Here is a 17,332-nt window from a genome sequence, read left to right as displayed (position 1 = left end):
AAAATACCTGCTAAACTCTCTTGAAACGTCTTTCCCAAGAAAATGGTGACCAGTAGTTGATTGTATATGGACAGGGAATCAGGTGAATGTTTACAGGAAGACGTGCGTGTCACAAGCTTTAAAATTAACTCATGTGCATCTCAAAAGGGGAAGATGTTCATCTCCAAAGGAGGCACTAGTGAAGACAAAACGAGGCTTCTGAAGCTCTTTTGAACTACTGTGTCATAAAGTGGTTCTCTACCCGAAGCTGAAAGAAGAATACTGTTTTTAAAATGTGGCATAAAATAAATGAATAATTGAATAACTAGTGGCAAAGTAGCGCACTATCACATGGGCCTGACGATGGATATTGAGGATATGGAATTAAATGCTCAAACGGCTTTCCATCGTAGTGGTAGTTATAGCTGTGGTGGTAGTAGTACGATACAACTTATAGTAGTAGTAGTGGTTGTAGTATTGATGGGGTACTGTCGTAGTAGTAGTAGTAGTAGCAGTAGTAGTAGTAGTAGTAGTAGCAGTAGTAGGCCTACTCCCTCCCTCTGGTCAGCTAGCTACCCGGTCAATGCTAAAGCTAATGCTTAAGCCACAAGCCTGCGCTAGCACAACCTTCAAGCTGACAAATTCTTATATTTTATTTTATTTTATTTTATGTTGTTCTTAACATTGTATTTGTATGTTCTTAACTGTTGTTGTAGGGTGACTTTGAGTGTCCAGAAAGGCGCCTATAAATACAATGTATTATTATTATTATTATTATTTAATGGCGACAGCTCCTGACATGATAGCGCAAGACTACAAAGTGCATATGACGTCTGTGTGAAGGCAAGACACAAAAAGATTGTGTGTGTGTGAGAGAGAGTGTGTTTGTGTGTGCAATGGTTTATATCACATCATGGGGACCGTTTTCTGGGTTTTTACGATCATTGTGGGGACCATGTGTCCTTGATCTTGGTGGTCCCCATGAGTCCAAACCTCTTTTTGAGGGTCAAAACCTGGTTTTAGAGTTTAGGTTTCAATTGGGTTTTGGTTGGGGTTAGGGCAGTCGGTTGTGACGGTTAAGGTTAGGGTAAGGGTCTAGGAAATGCATTATGTCAATGAGATGTCCCCACTAGAAATGTAAACCCAACGTGTGTGTGCGTGTGCATGTGTGTGTGTGTTTGTGTGTATGCAGATTAAAAATGTAAGTGTCTCCCCTGCCGACATGTGATCCACTATTGCTTACTGAACGATGACCTCACACCGGAGGAGCTTGGGTTTCTCACATCGGACGCTAAGACAAATGGCGTCCGTCCCATTCATTGAGCTCCACTTCTCGGCTGTTTGCGGACAATTATTCAACCGCCCACGGGAAGAGAAAAGTTGCTCTATCAGATGTCTGTAATTCAATCGCATGTGGCCACTTCTGCCCTAGAAAAATAAGACAAATCTCAATCATTTTTCACAGACTTTAAGGACAAATCACCTTCTTCTGGCTAAGACACACCAAAGGCAGACTGTCCAATGCTCTATCCACCATGTTCTCATCTTTTCCTTCACAGAGCTGAAGTTTCATGAAAATAAAAAGATTAAATATGAACATTCAACATAGTCCTATCTAGTTCACCGCAAAGTGAGTTTGGTGGGGTTATGGTCTGGTTGAGCGCCAAGAATCTTCCACGCCATCTGAGCAGTATATTTCCTCATTGGACAGGTGAATTCCTATCAAACCACTCTTCCGCTACTTGACCATGTTGTGGGAATCTGCGGTGACCGTAAAAAGCCACAAAGCGTCTTCACGCTTGATCAGTCCTCTGTGACACAGCAGTTTGAACACACCTTGAGATAAGGCCATCATAGCCTATTGTTTACTGGAAAGCTATTGTCTAAGACAGGGTGTGTCAAAATAATTTTTGTCACATTGTAGTTACTGTATGTACAGTATACACATCAAATTGATGGATGACTACTACTTTTGACATCAGGAGTAATATTAAGATTGCTCAACCATTGTACGATTTATTTAAAAAAGGTCTTAAATAACCCAAAATGTTTTGCAACAATAGCCTAAGTCAAGACTTATTTGAGACCGATATTAGCAAGAAACATGCCGTAAACGCACATGATTTCCCTTAGTGGGCCGCATCTGGCCCCGGGCCTCAAGTCTCACACCCGTGCTTTGTGCTTTGTGTCCTCCAAAAAAAAAATGGTGGTGTTTGTTCTTTGCGCTTTCAGTGGACCCGACCGTTCACAGATTCTAATTGCATGTTGTTGCTGTAAGAAATACAGGGTGCCTTCAGATTCCGTTCTAATTCATTGCGTGCCCAAGCTCACGATTCACTGATATGAATGGAAATGTCATTATTCTGATCCAGTCCCCAAAAATCCCAACAAATTGTGAACTGTTTTTAATAAGGAAACTTGCACTCCATATTTCATTTTATGAAGACATTGTAATATAATAAAATAGAATTTAAAGAAACAATTCATTGTGGTGCGACTTGGCCACGAGGCAACCAGTCATCTCGGGGGGGGGGACATGTTAGTTATCTTTAATGTGTTTTAGGATTATAATTGGTCCTTGTTTTTTTATTTATTTATCTGGTCTCTAAGGAACCCACAAAGTTGGAGCCCCTGTTTTTGAGATTCCACTGTACTTGACAATTTTTCAGAAAACATTGGATGGACTCCTATGTGCTAACTACACACAATTTCAGATGTTTTTTTGTGGTTTTATAAACAAACCACCCTAAACTGTTGTATTCTACAGGTTGAGTTGTATTCATACACATTCCTGCACTAAAGTGTCTGCTTAGCACAAAATTTCAATTCCTCCGATTGAACGTGCAAGACGCTGCAGCTGCAAGTGTTTACACGCGACTGCTCATGAGCTCATGTGCACAAACGTCATGGAAAACAGTATCCCTTCCCACAAAAGAGTCATGTGTTAAGCAGGACGTAGTTTTTTTCTACAGGTTTTTTTTTATTTGAAGGTACGCTGTCAGTGTGGTGAGGCAAAAAAAAGAAAGAAGTTATTTAGGCAAATGACTGGAAAAACAAGCAGCGTGAACGTCCCTGGGACACGTTACTGGAAGAAGTGGACATTGGGTGACACTTCCAAGCAAGGTTATCTGGATTAGCAGGCATGTCAGCTCAGATAAGAACAATTCACAAGGTCGAAAAAAAAAAGACAGCTCCTGAATGAAAACAGATGAATGTGTCATAGAGTTGATGACTTGTGTTCATCTGATGTGTTGAAAAGCAAAACAAACCCAAAAACATGTTGTCTTGCAACCATCTTTTCCAGGAAAGAGGCACAATCCCGTGTTGGGCCACCAGAGTGGAATTACATGTGTGACTGCCTCTTTGTGTCTTTAATGGTAAGCCGTGACTTGAGTAAAGAATATTAAAGCCACATGAAGGACTATGGAGGTAAATATGCTGCAAAACTAACTTGTAAAAAAAAAAATTGTACCTGTAAAAGTCATGATTTGTACCTGTACAAAAAGTGTAAATTTGTATCTGTAAAATTTATGATGTGTACCTGTAGAAATGACAACTTGTACTTACTGTCCACTTTTGGTTCTAGGTTTAGGTTATCTTGTAAAATATTCAATAGGGTTCTGTAGCTCAATAGTAATTTTCACATCGCAGCACTAAGCAGCAGTTTATGAGGTATTTTTTTTAGATTATTATTTTTTTTACAGGTACAAGCTATTGATCATATGTTTACACTGGTAGGCTTCAGATCTTGAAATAAAAATCGTGACTTCAATGTGTTCAGTTTTCGTGACAACAAGAGATGAGCTAGCTAGCTAGCACCGGATTACGAGCTATGTTCGTACAATAAATCTTACCTTCATACTATATATATGTATTCTTTCTTTCTGCCCACTTGGAGTGCTCTGCATGTCAACGAACGTTTAAGCTGTTCCACACGGTGTTTGTATATTGAACCATGTTGAAATTTTCACGCCTGGGACATCCTCTTCTTCCAAAATGACGCGTAAACTGGTGTGGCTACTCTGTTTGTTTGGAATTGCGGACTTGTGCATGGGCGTCATTTGAGTTCAACCCACTGTCGTCCGCTCAACCAATGAGGTTGCGCTTTAGCCCGCCCAAATCCTCCAGAGCCCGCCCTCTTCTTCTACGAGTACAAATCACGGCGCTCTACAAGTACGAATCAGTTTTGCACCATTTGTAGTGAGCTTATATGGTGCAAAACTCACGTGACTGGACAGCAGCAGAAAAACCACTTGTGACCCCTAGTGGCGACTTCTTTGACTACAAGTTGTCATTTCTACAGGTACAAATCACAACTTTTACAAATACAAATTTACACTTTTTGTACAGGTACAAAAAAAAAATTGTACAGGTACAAATCATGACTTTTATAGGTACAAATTAGTTTTTACAGATACCCCAAAAATTTTTACAGGTACAAATTAGTTTTTACAGATACAAAAATTTTTTTTACAGGTGCACATTTTTTTTACAGGTACAAATCACGACTTTTACAGATACAAATTTAGACTTTTTTCTACAGGTACAATTTTTTTTTACAAGTTAGTTTTGCACCATATTTACCTCCATAAAGGACTAGTTGCTTGTTTTGTTGGTTGTGTATGATTTGTATGTAAGTTGCATAGTGCAATTTTAGTATCATGGAAAAGTTCATTTATAATTGATTTTTTCAAGTGCCCGTCCAATGTATCCGCACAAGTTTGTTACCGTTTGGGCAGTTTATCCAAACGGCGGCGCCGTTTCGTAGCTTGAAACCGATCACTTTTGGAACCGGGCTCTAGAGTGCAAAGATTTCAAAACGCGCCCCGTACATTCCAATGTGGACACCATATGAGGGATACTCCTCCAGTTTGATGACGTATGCTCCAATTCTCACGTGACTGCGCGCGAACAGCCAGTCTGTCAACAACAATGGCGGACGGCCGTGTTGTAGTCGTTTTTTTGCAACCCCCTTAGCTTTTACAGCAAAATATTTTGTGTGATGTTGTTGTATTGTCACTTTTCCTGTGTTGGTCTCATTGACCTGGATATACTACTGGATAGCCGATAGCCCATGTACGCCCGTGCAAGCCGTTGAAGCGACAGGGCGGCCATCTTACTCCTCCCATCTCACGAGCAGACTACTGTATAAACATTAAGTATACGTACAGATTATACACGGAGGCCTACAGCTCGTATTTATATATATCTACAACATTGCGTGGACATCGGGGACAGCGCCTCTGGATTGGCAGACCGTGATATATATATATATATATATATATATATATATATGTGTATAAATATATATATTATTATTATTATATTATATATTTTTTCGATATTGTGTACAGGATCATATGCCGAGAAACATTTCTTGGGAGGAGTAATATGGCAACCTTGCGGCTTCAAAAGTCTTGGCCTATCGGTTATACAGATCAGTGGTTCGTCTTCTTCGCTTTCCGTTAACTCCCTGTGGCTGCGCTACAGCGCCCCTCCAGACTTGCCATTTACATTACAACCGTTAAACGTTCTCAGCGTCTTCTTTTGGACACACGCATGTCTTGAAACGTTTCTGTGTGTATAAGATTTTTTTGCGGAATGAAGCCGGAGACTTCTGAGCGCTAATGTACCCAAAACAACAGAATGTTAAAGCGGCATAACAAAGGATCAATTGTGGCGAGAAAAACTTGTTGTGGAGATGTTGTTTGACATAGATAGCCAAATTAAGATTTGAAATAACTCGTCTGCATTCATTTCATTTGATCTCTCTTTCTGTATGTTGTAATCTATTTCTATTGTCGCTACTATAAGCCGCTAACAGAAATGTGAAATACCACCACAGGTTGCCCTAAAATATAATTTAAAAAACAGGTGTTTTCCTAAACGTCATACATCAATTGTGAACTTTCACAATCACTTAACTCACCCAGAGCTAGACAATGAAGGGATGCAAAATGACGTCTCAGTGACTAAACGTGATACCAGTAAACTAGTGGTAACATAGACTCACTTTAGAGGAACACCAACATCATCATCATCATCATCATCTGGAAGCGGTGGCGCTTTCCTCTCAGGGGGGTCTCATCTGTCATGCCACTTCCTATTCCCTCCTCTGTGTCTGCCAGGAGGGGGTTTGTATCGTTTTCAATCACCAGAAATGGACATGAAAAAACCATCACAATAATGATTTTATCTCACTGTTATTTACAACATGACGAGCTCTCAATTGTGCCGAGGAACTGACATGACTCGGTGGGAATAGAACATAACATATTTTTCAAGTTCGTAATGCAATTTTCAAATACATTTTCCATATTGAAATGGATTGAACGGCATTTAACACATTCCTCCCCCCGGAAACACTAATAATTTTTGGGGAACAAAGACACCACTGGACATGATAGAAACGTAATAAAAGAAAACAGAAAAAAAAGAAGGTTTTATCAAGTGTCATTACTGTATGATCTGTAGTATGTGTGTGCCGATAAAGGGCACAGCCTAGGGACTGGTGTCAGGAGCTGGAGACCAGTTTGGACCCGGGGGGGGGGGGGTTCCTTTATTGTTACTTTTCCTTTTTATGTTTTAGTGGTGATTACGTAAATACAACTCATGCAGCCTCAAAAGCCTGCCTATACAGGCTCGGTGTTGAACGTCACAGGGCACCATAGATCAAATCGCTTAATATGCGGGCGCGAGATGCCAGTATATGTTGGATTCAGCCGCATCGCATGGTGTGTGGCGGGTCTAAAACTACTAACGGTCTGGGACTTAAAGAACAAAATATTCGTTAAGTGAAGAACCACAGCATATAAAGCATATAAATAATTTTATTGAAGTACTTTATCTCAATGTAGCTGTGCATGTGCTTTACTGTTGTATTTCCTGAATAATGCTTGCATTGAAGCAATCCTTTGTTAACGCAATTCAATCATGTCTGCATTGCTATGAGGTTTCATTTGATAAATGAACTTGGATGAAATAAAAGCCTGCTGAATACACACGCACGCACGCACACACGCGAATGAATGACTCATACTTACATTGATGAGAATTGGCTGTTTGTGCACATCCCAGCATGTTATTTGAGCAGTAATAGGCGCAAACAAAAAGCAACTAAGAAAAAAATCTAATAAAATAAAAAATCATCCAATAAGGAGCGTGTGAACCGTTTAGCTTGGCCATCATGCATGTCGCAATAAGCCGTATGTCAACATTATGCTGACTTCCAAAGCAAGCTTGGAAAGCTAAAATGGCTGTCGCAACCTTCAGCCAGTCATGATTGGCTTGGCAAATATTTTACGCCAGATTCGCTTCTTGACGCAACCCACCTTTTTTTAATTTATTTATTTTTAATCAGAGCTTCGGACTGGGAACATAAATGTAAATTGGGGCACTGGCCAGGAATCAAACCTGCACACTGGTTCATATTTTACGTCTCCAGCTACTGTATATTGCAGATTTTTAATACTAACAGTATGAACATTTCTGGTAAAGGTGAGTAAGTCCGAATTTCGAGTTACATGAGCGTAGAAAGTACCAGGTTATGCAACAACATGATGGATAGGACTGAAGACTACTACATAACTAAGAGAAAGAAGAAGAGGCAAAAAAGGTCCCCAACGTACTTCTACTGACTTCAGGAATGAAATGATATATGCTTGTGAGCATTGGCATATGCTCTGGTTGGATTGTGTTGCTGCTCCATGTGCATTAAACGGTATAATTACAAGCATCTGCGTGAAATTCTGTGATCAAGAGCTCACTAGTCTAAACGTGACATTCTGATTAATATTACATTTGAGGAATATGAGTTATGAAGCAAAATCGAATTTTACTGTCTATGAGATTGTGACTATAAAGTGAAGAATATGGCGAGGGTGTGTCGTGATGTGAGTAAAGTGTGAAGGGTTTCCTGACGCACCGCAGCACGTGACTCACACTTTTCATTCAGTTCCTCCAATTTTTACTAAGAGATCTTTATTACTACAGTACGTGTGGCCCCGCCCATCGATCCTCCCATTTTCACACTCTATATCTCGGATCTATTATAATTTGGATTTTTCATTGCCTTTCTTCATTGATTAGCTAGGAAAAATCACGATTGCCAATTATAGTTAGTATGCCCCTTAAATATAGGACAATATGGCAAGAAATAAGCTTTTTCCCACTTTTTCGTCAAATCAGCATTTGATATAAATGGGACGCAACCCAATGCCATGCCATTTTGTATATGATCGGTTTGATCACTTTTCTGAAAAATCCGAAAAGAAATAGCCTAAACTGTTAAGAAAAAGACAGTGATCTAATATTTGTGCATTAGTGAAGAGAATTCAACTAAAGGTGCTGCATCCGTGCTCGTGTGTCTTTTCTATTTTGACACCTCGTCAGAGGATGCCAACTGCTGCGTCTTATCAGTTTTTGAGGTCTTATCTCAAACTAGAAGTTATATAGAATCAGATGTTGCTAACCTCTACTGTACTGAAATTCATCAGTAAATGACTTGCTTTCGTGGGAAACAAACACAAAGTTCACGTTAATGCAATCTTTCATTTCCAAAGACTTGCTTACACATACCGGGTACATCTCGGGTTATGTTTGGTTGCGAGACCAAAAAAAAGGCATTTTTGTCTCAGGATTTTCTGACGCCATTTCGCAATGTTTCATTTTTCCTGTTTGCTGAGCGATGTCGACACTTGGGGGGTATGAAACATGACTAATTTGAGATAAAATGCATGAAGGCAGGATGTGTCACGCTAGTAGCTAGCGCTTTATTGAATGCATGAATGGCCTAACTTCCAGTCACCGTGTGTGCTTTATGACTCAACCTGCTGGAAATGGGCTTCAATAATCACCTTCACTCTACAACTATTACTACTACATCTACAATTTATATTCTTTATCTTATTAGACAACAAGTATTTTACGCAAACTCATTTACAAATTGACTTGTATCAAATAAATTATTCACGGAAAAGACAGCAAAACAGCACTCTAACCAGTGGGTGCAAATTTGATACTTGTCGTTGAATTCCAACAATTAAATTGGAATTATAACACCAACGTCCAAACGTTAGCAGTAGGGGTGAGAATGTCTCACGATTCGATTCAATTCCGATTTTTGTGTGTGCGATTCGATTCAGAATCGATTTTTGATTAAGGACGATTTTTGATTCACAATGATTTGATTCACAATGATTTTTGCTTCAATTTATAGATGTTCAAGGAATTGTAATGATCTGCTCCAGTCTGACTCGCTAATGCTAATTAGTGCGCTACTCGCAGCACTTTTATCACTCAAGAGAACAGCTCCACGCTGCAAAAAAAGCACTTTTATTGGAATAACTTGATCATGACTTTTTCCTTCTACTCTCTAATGTGGCTACAACTTAACAGTGTATCAGACAACACTGCCCCTAAGTGGCCAAATCGGGTACAACAAGAACAGCGCTCCCAATAAAGGTACACACAAACAAAGGGAAGACAGTATAAAATAATTTAAATAAAATCGATTTTGGGACATTTAAAATCGATTCTGAATCGTACTAAATGAGAATCGCGATTCTTATAAGAATCTATTTTTTTGATTCTGAGAATCCTCTCAGAGAGCTCCTAACTTAAGCTAAAAAAATTTGTTTTAACTTAAGAGTGACTTTTATACATCAACAATTAACAGAGTAATATGTACATTCGTTTTAGAACTTAATCCAATTCTATGCTTAACCCAGCCTCTCCTCTTCTCCACATCTCTCCAATAGGTTTCTTTTAAATATTTTTTTTAAGTGATTGATTGTTGGACATTGTTGTAACTCCCTATTTAGTTTGTTCCATATTTTTACCCCACAGACAGAAACACAAAAAACTCTTCATAGTTGTTTTTGAGCATTTTGTCTTTAAATTTGGCTAACCCCTAACATATTTTGTATAGTACCTGCCTAGTAGCACATTCTGTCTGGCTTTATCAATTATTTGTGCAGTTTTTTTAGCCACTAGGAGCAACTCTTTGCAATAAAGATCCGGCCCCAGGTCATTATGTCTCTAAGCAATGCCGGCTTTCGGGAGCTGTTGAATGTCTGCTGTGATTATTGACTCAGATTTGATGTCAAATACAACATAATGCAAAAAAAAAAAGAAAAGGGTTGTGGTTCTCATCTGCAGATGTAAAACAGACAAAGACCATTGACCGTGATCCAGCAGTGCTACCTCTTGTTCTGTCAGGCTGCCACTCCTCCACAAATTCAGGGTAACGTTAATATATCAATATGTTATATACTGTATTATAGCTGTCTTAAAATTAAAGTTTGCAACCAGCTATGAAAGTTAGCTGTCTACAATTGGTGAATAACCACCAAGGGAGCTAACTAACTAACTAGCATGTCCAACATTAGCTTTTTTCGGCTCTCTCTGCTCATTTTCTGGCAAGTAAGTTCTTTTAATATTGTAGTACATTTTGATTTTAGTGAAAAAAATTCTGTTGCTCAATGTTTATTACCTTTTTGTGTTTATGATAGCACCAATTATAAATATTCTATAGTTAGCAAGGTTAACAAAAGGGCAGCTAAAACGTGAGCACAAATGCTGCCAGGTTCTTGTTTGGTGATTGAGCAGACAACAGCGATCAGCATGAAGTCTGACTGTCATCCTTATCTTATTTTAAGCAGCGCTACATCCCAGAGTGACCTATGACTGCAGGAATGAGGACAAGAAGAAAGCACAAAGCACTCAGTTCTCCTTCTCTGGAATCCATGGAAGCGGCGGAGTGTTTCAGAGGAAAAGCGTGATGCTGATTCAGATTCAAAATAAACAATTGTGCATGTTTTATGGCAATATTTCATCACATTTTCTTCCCAAGTTGCTCATTGCCCGGCGGCTTTTTTTCAAATATCGTTATCGTACTAAAGTATTGTCCTGAGTCATTTTTCAATGTTATTGGAAAACAAAAACAAAAAAACAGCACTTATATAATCAAGAAGTCCAGTCGTCTTGATTAAACTTTTGCAAGCTGCCATTGATGATGACTGAGAATCTAAGCAGTTAACTCTTTGACTGCCAGACGTTTTCAGAAACGGGATGTCGCCAGTGCCAGCCGATTAAAGCATTTTGACTGATCTTTCAAGGTCCACAGAAAATGTTGTGTTTGGACTATGGAACACACACATACTACCAAATGAAAGATTGAACTCTCATCTTTCATCAGAAAAAAGTTTGTTTCTACCTTATTCCGTTTTTCAGTAATCAACAATAGGAAATGGTTAGTTTCACCGAAATGCTCTGTTTTGAAACAAAAAACGGAGAAAACAAGCTTTTTGTGAAACGATGTTATTTCATGCACTCTAGTGAATTGTACACTTCTTTTTGTCCATGAATGATGCCACAAACACCTAAATAGTGCTTTACTTCTGTAAAACACCAACATCAACAATGAAAAAGTGTTTTTGGATTGCAAAATACGTTTATTTCCATTCAACAGTGTAACAATTTGACAAAACAATTTCGCAAACTATTTACAAATGTGTGCAACTGTGGTACTATTTACAATTATGTGGATGTTTCAAATACAGTTTTTCTTTTTGTAACACTGCCCTGCGTGCAAGGAGAGGGAGCAGGATTTGCACAACAGATACGTTTCACTTCGATTGTCCGTTTCGCGTGCAGACGTTACACTTTCTTGACGGCCTTTTTTTCCGGGGAATAGCAAGTAGCAGACTGTACCCACTCCTCCGATGAATATGCATTGGACTCGGGGCACTCTTCGTCGTCCGATTGAACGTCCGCCTAAGCGTGCTCGGTTGTGCTCCGCGTTTTCCGGTGTTAGCATCGCTAGCCCGTGAACCTTTATGACGTCGTCATAGCCGCCGCGTCAGCGGTTCCAACTTCGGCGTCAACCTCGGAGTCACCATCATCATCATCGATGATGATCATCGTCGTCATCAATGTGTTCTTTAGCGTTGGTCGATGCCTTTCGTCTTTGAAAAAAATTCCCAAGTGTGAGCTGCTTGTTCGCTTCCTCAGCCATCTAGCTCCGCCTCACGTCTTCTACTGCCGCGTCAACGCTTCCAACCTCGGAGTCACCATCATCATCATCGATGATGATCATCGTCGTCATCAATGTGCTCTTTAGCGTTGGTCGATGCTTTTCGTCTTTGAAAAAAAATGCTCGAACGTGAGCTGCTTGCAACCGGTCGCCATGTTCTCTTCCCTTCCCCAGCCATTGTCCCCTCTCGCGCCGCCTCACGTCTTCTACTGACGCCTACCCAATCTTGTCAAAAGAGAGTCATTGCTGCATCTAGGGGCCAAAAATAGTCATTAGGCTAACTAGATCTGCTTGAAACTTTCACCACAGCTGGGCAAGGCTTCCTCCACCCGTTTCCCCCCCAAAAAAATAAAAAATTGGAGAACGTCTTTTAACGTCCTTGGCGGCCCTCCGTAGGTTTTTACTAAACGTCATTTAACGTTTTTGGCAGTCAAAGAGTTAAAAAGAAAAAAACACAGCAGACACATTGCTACATAAGTTAAAAACTCTAATTAAACTATTGGGCTAACATGTACAGTACTTTCTTTTTTGCTTGTTTGATTGGATCTCAAAATAAAACACTACTTGGTTTATTATTACATTAACCATCTTTTGGGTGTTGGAATTGTTTATGAATGAAAGTAATTATTATAAAATTGAAATGAAAACTACCTAATAATAATGATGATGATGATGATGATGATGATGATAATGATAATGATGATAATAATAATAATAATAAAAATTAAAATATTATAATATAAAAATATTAGAATTACAAGAGCATTAATGACAGCTCTTGGGGAATCACAGCAAAATAATGTTTGAGTAAAATCAACATTTTTATTTTTTCAATTCTAAACCTATTAGCTAGAAAACAAATATTGTCACTGAGAGCATTTATTTGCGGAAATTTCAAATTGGTCAAAATACCAAAAAGTGGGATTTTTTGGGGGCTCTTAATTTTTATTCTATAAGTTTATAATTGTATCTTTTCATTCCTTTCTTGATTTTGTTTAATGAACACAAATGAGTCACTCACTTTGTGCTTCCTGGAATGATGACAATCACTTCCACTGTTATCTTGCATCACAACTCATTTCAGAGGAAGTGGCCATATTACCACAAACGCTGTCACTCTTGTCAAGAAAAACTCCACGAAAACATACCTGTTCAAATTCTTTTGATGGCAAAGACGCATACTCGTAGAAGACCTGCTTGTTATATAATAGTAACAAGTTTGCCAAGTGTTCCTGGTCTACGGTAAATCATTGGCCTCATCCGCACACAGTAATAGTTTGATTGTAAAAGTGTTTGTTTGCAATGTGGCGCTGGTTCTCATACTGTGTTTATACCAAGTACAGCGTGAAAAAAAAATGCTTGGTATCATATTTTAAGTGCACATTAAAAACAAAACAGAGGTTTTATTCGCCATTCAAAAACATCCAATGTCCAAACTTGAATTAATAGAACTGCTTTCTGTTTCGAAAAAGTTGAAAATAACAACACCAAAAAAGGCCTTATAATAATAGTAATATCAGTTTCAATTGTGTACAAAATAGATACTCATGACAATTTTCTTTTTTAATGTTTACATGTTTAGTATGCTCCCGCGTCAGATTTAAAAGACAACAATTACGTCGTATTTATTGTATTTAAAAATGAATGTATCCATCCAAATGACATGAATGTATTCATATTTTTATTTATTTGTTTTTCTTAAACATACTAAAAATGCAAGACAAAGAAGAAAAAAACACTTAACTTTTTCAGCCTTGGTCATAAGATCGAGCGTGTATTTGCTCACTCTTATTAGCCATTGCCTTCATTGGCTGCTGTGTTTCTGGTTGCCGTGGTGCAGCTAACGAAGGCTCTGTTTGCGCAACGCGAGTGTCTGCTACCAGAAAGGCGTCACTTGAGTCCGGGAGAGCCTCCAGGCCTTCGTCTGTGGCGGTGACTCACAGGGTGTTTCCCGGCACAGTGCAAGAGTGCTCGGGATTTCTACTCAGCTGAAATTTTTGTTTGGTGTTGTTTGTTTTGCGTGACAATGGTTACATAATGTCCAGAGGGCAATCAGGGACTCCCTCGTACCGGGACCATGAACTTTGGAACATTCTGCAAATATTCACACGTGTAATTAAACATGCACCACTCGCAAAACAAAGTTTCGGGTTGCATTTCAAGATGATAAAAAAAAGTTCCTACTCCTTTTCCGAACATGTGTAAATGCTATGCGTTGTCGATGTTTTCATGTTATTTTTCTTTTTTTTTCTTTCTTTTTTTTTTTTTTGTTTCATGCATGGTCGAAATAAATGTATTCATTCACTCATCTTCCCCTTGGATAGACCGCTGGCGTGGCTGCTTTTAGAGCGCCTCGTCGTCGGCCGTGAGCATTTCCACCTTTCGTCCCATGGAAGCGCCGCAAGGACAACAGAAAGAGGCTTAAGCCTGGCATGGCCATTTTAAAGTGCCGTTGGTACATTTCCCAGGCATCGTAGGCTTCAAGTGGATATATTTTGCGGCTCAAACATGTGTAGTTAGGTGTAGGTGTAAGAAAGATGCTAGACGGAGAAGTATTCATTTTTCTAGACTGTTCTGATTGACAGTTGACATTTGAGCGGTGCATGGATTCAAGCTCATTCAGCAGAGACAATGTTTTGCTTCTTCACAATTTTGAAGTCTCATTTTATATACTTAGTGTTTTTCATCATTCAAATTTGCCAACACTCTCCTCTGTGGTGTGTCAAAATGACAATAGAAGATATTTATTTTCACTCTACGGTGACTTTAAGTTCACCTGTAAAGATTATAGTGCATAGATTCATCTTGAAAGTTTACCCCCAAAACAAACCTCCCTAACTTTTTGTGAATCAGAAGCATGGTGTCACCCACTGTTGTGTGGTGACAATTACGCTCTCTCAAACCAGAAGTTTGTTTAAAAATGAAGACTTAGAAAGCATTCAACAAACATTCACAAAATACACGAATTAAAGCAATTAGCAGTCTGGTTACACACTGTTGTAGGATGGCATTCCACTAACTCGAACAAGCGTATCCCAAGGACTCTATTTTACATAGTTTACATTTGGTGCCATGCATCTTCTATTGCAATGTGACATAAAGCCACTGAATATGTGGGGGTGTCCAACTACATTGTGTCATAACCTAAATGCAATGTGGTTGCTATCCACCCACTCGCAACAAAAAGCACGTGGTGCACAACGTCGCCTGGGAAGTACTTTGTGATGTAGTTTTGTCAACATATTTTGGCATGTGAAGAACTCATTTTTTAACATATTTGCCAGAAGATTTCTGGGCTAGCTTGACAACCATTTTCAACACAAGACTTCCAGGCGTTACTTTCAGAAATGATGGTAATTAAACAACTAGCCTAGCTACACACTGCTGTGAAATGCCATCACATTTCCTCAAAGCAGCAATTTGGTCAAGAGAACAACTTTTTCTATACTAAGAAAACTTTGGTCTTTCGTGTCCATCTTGTGTTGTTTGACCAGGAGATGGGACAGACCTCGTCAAGGCGCACACTGCTGTGGGACAGTATTCCATTCAATCAAATGAGCAAAATGCTCAAAATACCACATTTTTGTTAACAAATAACTTTGATTTGGTTACTGGTTTTAGACAAACTCAATCATGGCACATGCTAGTGTGGGATGGCATACCACTCAGTCATACCAGAATGTTGCTCAAATGAGCAACTTTTTGAGAACAAAAAAATTTGACATCGGGCTTTTAACTTCATCTGTTTGTGCTGTTTGACCATAAAGAGATCACACTGAGCTTATAGAGACACACACTGGTGTGGGAAGGTCTACCACCGCATCAAAGAAGAAAGTTCTCAAAAGGTCAGCTTTTTATGCACAGGCTCTGGGCATTTCTTTTCATCTGTTTGTGCTGTTTGACAAGATGGAGAAAGCACAGACTTTATCAATTCACACACTGCTTTGGGATGGCCTACCACTGCATCTAAGAATAACATTTCTCAAAAGAACAAAATTGTGTGAGATAAAAGCATTTATGTCCTTCTGTTTGTGCTGTTGGACAAAAATAGGAATCGCACAAACATTTTCAAAACACACTGCTATGGGATGGCATTCTACTGACCCTAATAATAAAGTTTTTCAAAAGAACAACTTTTTGAGAGCAAATGGCTTGTATGTCCTTCTGTTTGTGCTGTTGGACAAAAATAGAAATGACAGACTTTTTCAAAACACACTGCTGTGGGATGGCATTCCACTCAGTAAAAGCAGCTGAAATACCAGCTTTTTGTAAACAAATGACTGTGGGCAATTGAGTCCAATTGAGTGTTTCTGCTGTTTGACTTTCACTAAGACCTTATCACAGTACACACTGTTGTGGGATGACATTGCACTCAATCAAAGCTAAAAGCTCCTCAAAAGACCACATTTATGTGAACAAAGAACTTGTTTTGGTGACTGGTTTGGGGCATTTGAGTCAAATTTGTTTGTGCTGTTTGCCAAGATGGGACACTGAGCGATGATGTCGAACGAAAGCTATTTTGGCTTCTCCTGGTCAGCTGCCTGTCACTTGTGATGACGATAGTTTGGAACGAATCATGGTGTCTTTTTAATGCACTTTTGTGTGTGTTCTCTTGCAGCTTTCACCTTCTTTTTCCCTTTCATCTGCATTTTCTTTTCTCAGCTGGAAGGCATCTGAAGTGCCGCAGACAGACCATAATACCATTGAAGCATTAGCTTGCATACTTGGGGCAAAGTAGATAAAAGCGAATATTTACGTGGCAGGGGATGAGAGGGGGGTGGGGGGTTGCTAACAGTAAATCACAAAGTATGGAGGAACAGGAGGAGTGTGCCCGGAGAAGACGCTTTGGACTTGAGGGGTGGGTGGGACTTACTGGGTCTTGATGACTCACTGCTTCTGGCCTGCTCCGTGCTATCTGGCATCTGGAGCTCATTGACGACCGCGCTCCATGGCAACCGGCAGTTGTGGAATTGTAAACAGGCCGAGCCGGTGGAGACACGAGCGGGAAGCTGCTTTAGGCTGCTTACGCTGCCTCATTTGCACACACAAGGAGGCTGCCTCGACATGCTGAGGTCACAGGGAGCATGTTAGGTGAAAAGGATCAGATGTTGATTATGTGTGTGCAGTTTAGGACAGACAAATAGTCAAGTCACATTTAATATATCTTACTCTGATTGTGAAAATTCAACTTCCAGTTTCACTTAGGGGGAGATGAAATTTGTACAGGCCAAAAGTTTAGACACATTCAATGTGTCAGTTGCTTTATTCTCATGACTATTTACATTGTAGATTGTCACCGAAGGCATCAAAACTAAGAAT

General features: G+C 39.4%; 1 long non-coding RNA gene across 1 annotated transcript; it reads left to right on the top strand.

Annotated features, from left to right (window-relative positions):
- The first annotated feature begins 3,220 nt into the window (after positions 1–3,220).
- On the top strand, positions 3,221–10,768 carry LOC144042838 (uncharacterized). Its single transcript, XR_013290991.1, has 3 exons — positions 3,221–3,356; positions 10,138–10,222; positions 10,641–10,768. It is a non-coding gene; the product is annotated as an uncharacterized LOC144042838 (long non-coding RNA).
- The last annotated feature ends 6,564 nt before the right edge of the window (positions 10,769–17,332 follow it).

The sequence above is a fragment of the Vanacampus margaritifer genome, chromosome 2, assembly GCF_051991255.1.
Source record: "Vanacampus margaritifer isolate UIUO_Vmar chromosome 2, RoL_Vmar_1.0, whole genome shotgun sequence".
NCBI classification, from domain to species: domain Eukaryota; kingdom Metazoa; phylum Chordata; class Actinopteri; order Syngnathiformes; family Syngnathidae; genus Vanacampus; species Vanacampus margaritifer.
This window is presented reverse-complemented; position numbering and strand designations above follow the sequence as displayed.